Here is an 8,676-nt window from a genome sequence, read left to right as displayed (position 1 = left end):
AGAAAACTGTGTGAGGCACTGAATGAGTGGCATTAATAAGGCAGAACTGATGATTCCAAGCAAGCCATTTCACTTCACTTTTCCCAAAGGGATAATGCTGCCAAAATCAATCTGTTTCCTCAAAAAGTTTTGATCTTCACATATCTCCAGTCTTCCAGTGAAAAAAACCCTTAACTTCCAGCAGACCTCTAGCACTGCTCTGCCTGGGTGTTTGCAGTGCCCTCTGTGGTCCCACAGGAAGGGCTCATGTACTTCTCATGTGTCCCTCACAAGGACAGAAATACCTCAAATTTCTTTGCAGTGCAGTTTCTTGATTCACATTATGGGTAGCACTAAGTAAGGGTTGATTTACATGCCAAGCTCAATAACAGATTTAATAAAATTCCCTATGCTTTCTAGCTGGGACACCTGGGGTGTGATTTTATTGGCCTGTTAGGTTGCTGGCTGCCTTTTACACACATCTTTTATGCACGTGTAAAATGGATTATATGTCATATATACATACAAATATACATATACAAGCACATTTATGTATGTATCAATACACATATGACTTTTATGCACACATTTCACTTAGAAAAGTGCTTGGCATAATTAAGGCTTCCTGTTTCTTTACAACGGAGTGGGCAGTGAGTGCTGAAGTGTGCTGTGGCCTTGCTAAAATTTATATTCATACAGGCAAATTTCTGAGCAATAAACTCAGACTTCCTTCTTGATTTGGTTTGATTTCTTAATATAGACAGCAGCTGGCTAAGTCATGAACAAACTGAAGGGAGGCTATAGGGTGACTTGAAAACCAATGTGCCAAATGAAAAATAGCTCCTGAGCTACCTGCAGCCTGCTCAGCTCCTTGCTCTCCCCCTTTTCTCATCATCTCCCACTCATGGTGCTGCTCCTGCTGACTGTGCCCCTGCTCTGCATTTGCCAGGGCTGTCATGATCTCACTGCTGCAGGGGCTGTGACTGTGCAGAGGGAGAGGTGGAAGGAGAGTTCTGGGTGTCTATTCATCCCAGCTTGGGTGTTTGGAAGGTGCTTGTTGCAAAAAACTGTGACACCTGGGTGTGTGCTGAAACAGGAACAGAGAGCTGAGCCTTACCAAGGACAATCACCAGCAGCTGGAAGCTGGATGCAAGTCTTTTTTTTCATATCTAAAATGCTGCTCTCCTTGGGCTGCTGTGTCCTTTGCTCTGCAGTGTTTATTTCAGGCACCCTGAAGGGATGCTTACATTTGTGGAAACAAGGAGAAGGGCTGGCCTCCTTTTTTGTTCCCAGGACCCAATCCTCTGCCTCTCATTTGCCCACTGGTTTGCATCTGTGCCCTTTTTGGCATGGCAACACTTGCAGGCAGGTGGCATTACAGATAAATTTTAGCGGAAAAGCCAGGCACGCTGTGGCAATGTTGTTCTTTTTCTGCTGCTTGGGGAAAAAAAAAAAAAAGAGAGAGAACTCATAGTAAATATTCCCTGGCTTTCAGCAAAGAGGAAATGGATTGTCCCCAGCTGATGGTTTGTGCTGAGTGGGTTAGTTCTTGTCTCATATCAAATTTAACAGCCTCTTTATAACATAAGCATTTGGGTAGCTCTTCAAAGGGGATGAGAGGTGGTGTTCCAGCCCACTGGAAATACGTAAAGGAGATTTTAAGAGCTTAATAACTGTGTGGTGATTCAGCAAAGCAAGGAGTCTGGCCAGCTTACCTTGCCTTCCAACCAGGAGAACTGACTGTCACTCCTGCAACATCCCAGGCTTGCAAGCATCACCTCCAGGTGGCAGGGGAAATCCTGAAAGAGTTGATGGGTGAGTCTGCCATGGAAGATGTCACTTGGATGACAGCTGCAAACTCACTCCTCTTGAGCAGAGTGGTTTGGACTCTAACAAAGGGACCTTTGGTGATTTATGTCTGCAGATCTGTGAAGAATTGGAAGAAACCTTTGCCAGACAGCCCTGGATGTTCCTACCCGGTTTTGGGACAGCTTCCAGGAGAAGACATCTCTGAGGGAGCACAGGCTTCCACTGCCCTGCAGCACTGGGGAGTGCTGGTCACTGAAGGAGTCATCCAGCACTTCATTTCTGTAGGAGTTTTCCTAAATTACTTCCTCAAACAATTCTTTAAAGTGATTTTCTTGTGATGCAAGTTTGGACAATGTATTAGAAAAACAGATCCCATCTTCCCTAGAAACTCCTGTGAGCAGAGCAAGTAATGGTAATTAGAAGTGATGAGGCAATGCAGTGAGACATTTAGGACCTTTGACAGTCTGCTGAATATGCAGCCCTTGAGAGAAGCAGGATGAGAGCAAATTGTTCTTACACATCCCAGTTGGTTTGTGGCATCCACCTAGGCAAATTCCATCCTCTCTGAAGTGAGCCTTCCCGAGCTGAAATCCATCAGCACCTACCTAGAAATGCCTGTCTTCCATAACAAGACTCTCCCTTATAAGGTAAGAAAGAAAGAACCAAAACAAACAAAAAAAACCCTAAAGTAACAGAAAATCCAAATACGAAAGCCACACAACCTCCCCTCTCACAATCATCCATGCACTGGGATATTTTGCTGCACCATCTGCTAAGAATGACACAGTGCTGAGCACTGGTCCCCATGCTGCAGAGAAGGGTGATGACACCCATCCACATCTCTGTGCTTGAGACATAGCAAACCCTCCATTTTTCATGGTTCGTTTGGTTTGTCTCATCAGCCTTCCTTGCATTTTACCCTGCAGGTCCCAAAGGTTGCTCCTCTGTGGAAGGACATTTGCCAAAGTCTGAGCAACAGGGACTGCAGGGTGACAGCTACTAATAATCTAATTTAATTCCTCTGAAGGCAAGTGTTCAAAGAATTAGGACCCACGGGTCCTAAGTAACAAGAAAAACAAAGTGATGAAAACTCCAAGGAGAGGATACTTGGCCAAGTTCCAGTCTTCATTATAGAGTATAATCCAAAATAAGTCCACAGGCTTTGTTCTCCATGTCATTAAATCCACATACCTGAAACTGTTTAAGCCTTTGTTTTTTAAGCCTTTTTTTCCTAGATGGACAAAAAGACTAGAAGGCATTTGGATCTGATTCTGCTTTTATAGAGCCTGGTGTGTAAGATGAGCAAACACATATCATTGTGCTAGAGATAAACTCTCTGTGTTAAAAAAGCCCAAGCATTAGATCCATTTCTTATAGAGTATGTATATTTCAGAGCAGTTTCACAGCTACAGCAGATTTAGGAGACAGGTAAAATAAAAGAATATACTTTTCTCAAATTGGAATAAAATTGGATGAAAAACTTTCTTCAGCTTTGGTTGAAATGAAATGGGAAAACCCCCACCCACGAGGGACCAGCACAACCATCCACATGTGCTCCTGTGGTGTCTGGGTCCTGCCTTTACAGACCAACAAGGACTAGAGGTCACAGATGTACTGTGCACATCTGAACATGGGCTCTTTCCCCACAGGAAATCAGAAGACATCTCCACTATTTTTTACCTGTAGATGTTCTTTCTTATCCCTAAGATGGACAAAACTTGTAATCTTAGGTTTTGCCTTTTTCATCTAACATCTCTTCACTCTTCCAGTTCACTCACCACTGATACCCCAATTATTGTGCTGGTAGAACATTTCATCCTTCCCTGATTCTCCTGACTCTCCTACCTTTTTCTGATGCTGTTGAGGCAGTGCACAGCTGCCAAAATGGTGAGAGAGACACACAGAGAGGAAGGGAGGGAAGAGCTACAGAAATTTAATACAAAACAGACATAATGACAAAAAAATACCACATTTATAGATTCATAACTTGAGCCTAATTCAAACCCATCGCAGAACAGCCCCTGAAGGGAAATGTACATAAAAGACTCATCCAGGTTGGCTGCTGCACATCTTGCTTTCCATGGTTTTCAGGCACTGATGTTGCCAGAGCATCATTTTGGGGCATTCTCATACCTTCACCTTCTAAGCACTAAGGCTCCCTGCTGCTAGGGACAGATTCCAGCAGCACCGCAGGGATCCCTCAGAGCTTTGCTATGGCTGCAGGGAAAAACTAGTCTTCTGTTCCTCTGAAGTTCCTCTTTCCCAAACCATGGCTGTTAAAAGTGATCAAAAAAAGAAATAATTTTTCCTGAGTACTGCTGATGTTTTGCCATTTGTTGCCATTACTAATTGGCTCAGGGGAAGTCAGTCCTCATAACTTCTTGCAGGAAGACTATTTCCACAAAAAATTATTTGATTTGGGAATATATTTAATTTCTAAAAGATAAAAACATCTACTTTTGATGTTGCACTGCTCTGTAATATTATTAGATCATATTTGAAATAGTGAAGTCAAAACAAGTCATTCTACCTCATCAGAACTACAGGTTTCAATATTGTGAAAATGAAACAATTGAGAACTATTGGGAGAAAATGAAAAAGTTACCTCAGAGCACTTGGACTTTCCCACTGAAGTTTAACCAACATGGCCATGTTCCCATTCAATGTTTGGATTCCAAGAAAATCAGCCTGACTAAAAAAATTGTATCCAGATCTGTTTGTGAGAAAGCAGGCAAGAATAATCCTTCCTCTCCTCTCTCTGCTACCTGCCCTCCCATGGGGTGGTGGGGTTGCTGTTTGGGATGAGGCTGTGCAGACCCCCAGAGTAATCCCATACAGATGCCTTGGGGCACAGGTGGAGGAGTGGGACAGGCCCCAGGGGTGATTTGTTCTTGTAAAATATTGTACTTCACATGAAGGTTGGCAAGCCCTCCAATGGAAAGAAGCCATTTGAGAGCAAGTGAAGGAAATAATGCTGGCAAGATTTGACATTGTTTACCTGCTGATCAGTATTTGAGAATGATTCCCCAGCTAAGACAAATATGCTGAAGAGTGCAAATAAAATAATAATCAGCAGATAATTGATAACTTTTAAGAAAATTTAGAAGCAATTGAGAATTTTCTGCCAGAATATTCATGCAATTAAAAATAATTGTCATGAAATTGATGTTTTTCAGGGGAAGTTTGCAGAATTTTGTGTACTATCTGCTGGGCATCAAGTCATAATAGAAAAATTTCAGATTAAATTGACCTGCTTCCAGACTCTGCTTCATGCTCTCAGTATCTTTTATGAGCTTGGTGCTGTGGAGAAACTTTTTTTCCCATGAAGCACCTTTGGCTGACATGTACCAGTAAGTCATAGCTGAGCCATGACAGCAGTGCACTATAGGAGATGTAGGCTAGCCTGGGAAATCCAGGGCTGGATGGATTGCTGGAACTCCAACTTCTATCAGTCACTGTGACACAGAGGCAAAGCCAGCTCTCTGTCAATTTGAGCAGAACAAATTGCTTTGTCATTTCCTGAGAGAATCCTTTCCAAGCTGTCCATTCCACTAGAAAACATGATATTCAGCCTTTCTCTGTCCTGCTTTAGAATACAAACAAACGTGAGAGTACTGGGAATCCCTCCTTCATTTTTCTGGATGAAAATCTCGTTTTGAAGCAGCTCTGGGCAGTGGGTAACACACGCCTGTGCACAGCATGGGAGCCACATGCTTCCAGCCTGATGCCCTGCTCCATGTGCCTCTCTCCGGCAGCCCATCATGGAGTGGTGATCCCTTTGTGGCTTTCAAAGAGACGTAGAAATGGAGTGGCAATGTTGTGCCATTTACTTCTGTGCTCTGTGAGGATTTTCTGAGGAGTATGAAGGTTGTTCATTGCAGTCAACTCCCCTTTATACACTGACATTAAGGAAAACCAGACACGAGAGGGATTCATGTCACGAGCGTCGTGTGGCTTTTATGCCTTCTCTCCAAAGCCAGCTAGATTGCTGAAGGCCAGATGGCAAAGTGAGATACACGGCTGTAAATCATGAGCCTTTCACCAGCCCCACAGTGCAGAGTGAGCAGAATCAGGCCCTCCCACCCAAGACACAGCGTTGCTGGCGATGGAGCCGGGGACTTGCATTTGTTTGCAATTAGGTGCTGGCACTGGGAAAGCCCTGAAGTCACCATGGTCTCTGGGCAACAGATAAAGCTTTTGTTTTTGCACAGACAAAAGGCAGAGCAGGCCAAACCAACGCAGAGTGTGTGAGCGATGGGAAGCCTGATGAAAGGCCGTAAAGAATGTCCAAAGTCAGCAACAAATAACATGGCAGCAGGAAAGAAAAATCTTAAAGTAGTTAGAAGTGAGGAAGGAGGGAAGTCAAGAGAAGGAAGAGGAGGGGAGGAGCCAGGATGGCAGTGATCCATGGGGTGAGCACTGTGGAGACACACATGGGGACAAGGCACGTGGGGACTGTGTGGAGTGAGCTGCACAGCTCACTCATCTCCTGCCTGCAGAGCATCCTGCTCCACTCTTTATCTCCAGAAATCAAATGACTGGGAAGCCTTGCTTCTCCTTGTCACTTCTCCATTATCTTTTTACAGCACTCTACCCCCTCAAGGAATTGAAAAACTTTCTGTTAACTGAATCTTGCATATGTTGAAAGCGGTGAATGTGAAATTAGATGATCTGTAGTTCTTTACTTGCTTGACAAGCCATCCCACGTCTGATGTGATGCTTCTCCGACACCCAACGAAGAGATAGAGAGTTGAATTCCTTGCAACATGTATGGTTGATTAAGAGCCTGGCAGAGCAGATCTTCGACCATGAAATCTATCAGGTAGGGATTGTCTTTATCTCTCTGTGTTTGGGCAACTCCGGCATAATAGGACCTTGTCTGAATTAAAATAATGATGAACTGAAAGAAAATCAGACCGGGAGATCAGTTGCAAGGGTAGGGGTGTGCAGGCTTGTACAATACATATATTCTGGAAATGGCCCTGGAATTTCCCCCCTCCCGCCACCCCCATTCTGAGCAAGACCAGATGTCTGCTCTGGCGATCCCAAGGGGTGGAGAGAGTAGTACAAATCCCTCAGGAACTGGGTTGGGGTAGGCTGCTTGGCAGGCAGTAAGGCCAGTAGGAGAATCACTGCTGCAACCAGGCTGCAGAAGGCACTGAAAGTGACTATGAGGACCTTAATTTTGAATGTGGACACTTAGCATGAATGGTAGCCATGCTTTTGTGGCTGTAGATCTGGCATACAGAGTTGGATTCCTATTTGCATTCATAATATTTATATTTTGAAAGAATGAAGTATTTCCTCTCTATTTTCTCCTTTTCCATTATTTTGTGCAGAACTATTTTGCTAGTGCTCTGCCCTGTGGAAAGGCTCTAATTTAGAAAAGATGCACTAGGCTAAGTAATGGGGCTTGGCATTTGCTCCCTTAAGCAGGCTACCCTTTGTGTAGGAATAGTATAGTCTGCAGTGCTTTAGAGCTCTCTGGTGCTCAGAGGAAAAGAGAGAGTGTGTGCTAGATCTTAAATTTTGATTGGCTGCATGTATTGCTGTGGAACTGTGTGGAAGGACTTGGCGATCTGGGTTTTGTTACACACTCTGAACCACATCCAGAGAGTCCTTTCTTCAGATTTGCTGTTTTATAGGCAATATACAAACATGTTTTACCGCAGCCAAAATCTCGCAGGCACTGCAATAAATCACGCAGCACGCTAGGCAGCTGGAATTGATTGCGGATCTTTGGGGTGGAAGAATCACACGCATTTTGGAGGTTTCAGTAAGCTACAGCAGCGTTTTAAACCTCTGTCCTTGTGTTCTTAGGTTGTGCTCTTCCACCTCTCAGCAGGCTGGGCTAGACTTCACCTCCTGTTCCAGCCATGGTGGTCTGACTCGGGTTTGCTGAAAGCCTGGAGCAGCACGTTGGTTGTGCCAGCTCACAAAGCCGCTGTGTCCGGGTCTGGCTCTCTGTGCTGGCAGTGGGAAGACAGCAGTCACAGGTCACCATTTTTCCTTGGCAGATCCTGTGAGGAACGGATGGCTGTAGAAGGAGGAGCTGAGGACATGCTGATGAGCCAAAGGATGTTGCTGGTGCAGGCAGGGAAGACAGATGGGACTTCACAGATGGGAACGAGCCCAAGAGCATAAAGTACAAACAGCTCTGCAGCAGCAGTCATGCAGCTTCTCTCCCAAAGGACCCTGGATCCTGCTCTGATACAGTGACTGCAAAGGACAGAAGGGAAATGTCCTTCCACCTCTCTCAGAGACTAGAAATGGATGGCTGGCCCTAGCCAGGGAGCACCAACAGTGATGAAAAAGCAGGAGAAAGGTGCTGATGACTTGCAGAGAATGGCTTTAAATCACCAAGATTTGTCCCTTCAGCTGGGAAGACAGAGTTGAGAGGAAAGAGAAGGTCCCCAAAAGAGCCAGAGGAGAGAATGAAGGACAAATAAGGGTAAGAGGCAAAAAGGACAAAGAAAGTAACTCGGGAAATTCCTACAAGAAAGATGACCATTGTGAGCAGTGTGATCCAGAGGGCACTTTGAGCAAACCTCTCCTCCCAGAGTCAGGGGGTGCATGGACCCAGGACAGGGCTGCAAGCTTTTCTCATTGCCATGCCTCTGCCCCTGCAGCTGGGGGGCCACCTTTGTGACCAAAAATAGAAGCCTCTTACCCCAAATCTGTCTCCTGTGTAACAGCAGGAGTCATCCTCAGCCTTGGTCCAAGGAGCTTGGATGGCTGATGATATGCAGGTGTTACTAATAACAGACAGGCTGAGGAATGCTCCCCTGAACTGAGGCTTTCTGCATATGGATTTTGGAGGCCAGAGGGATTTTTAGCTCATCCTGTCTGACCCTACTGGTAACAGGGGCAAGAGATCTTCACCCTGTG

Source organism: Lichenostomus cassidix, chromosome 6, assembly GCF_008360975.1.
Source record: "Lichenostomus cassidix isolate B80296 chromosome 6, HeHo_3.0, whole genome shotgun sequence".
In the NCBI taxonomy this organism is placed as follows: Eukaryota; Metazoa; Chordata; class Aves; order Passeriformes; family Meliphagidae; genus Lichenostomus; species Lichenostomus cassidix.
This window is presented reverse-complemented; position numbering follows the sequence as displayed.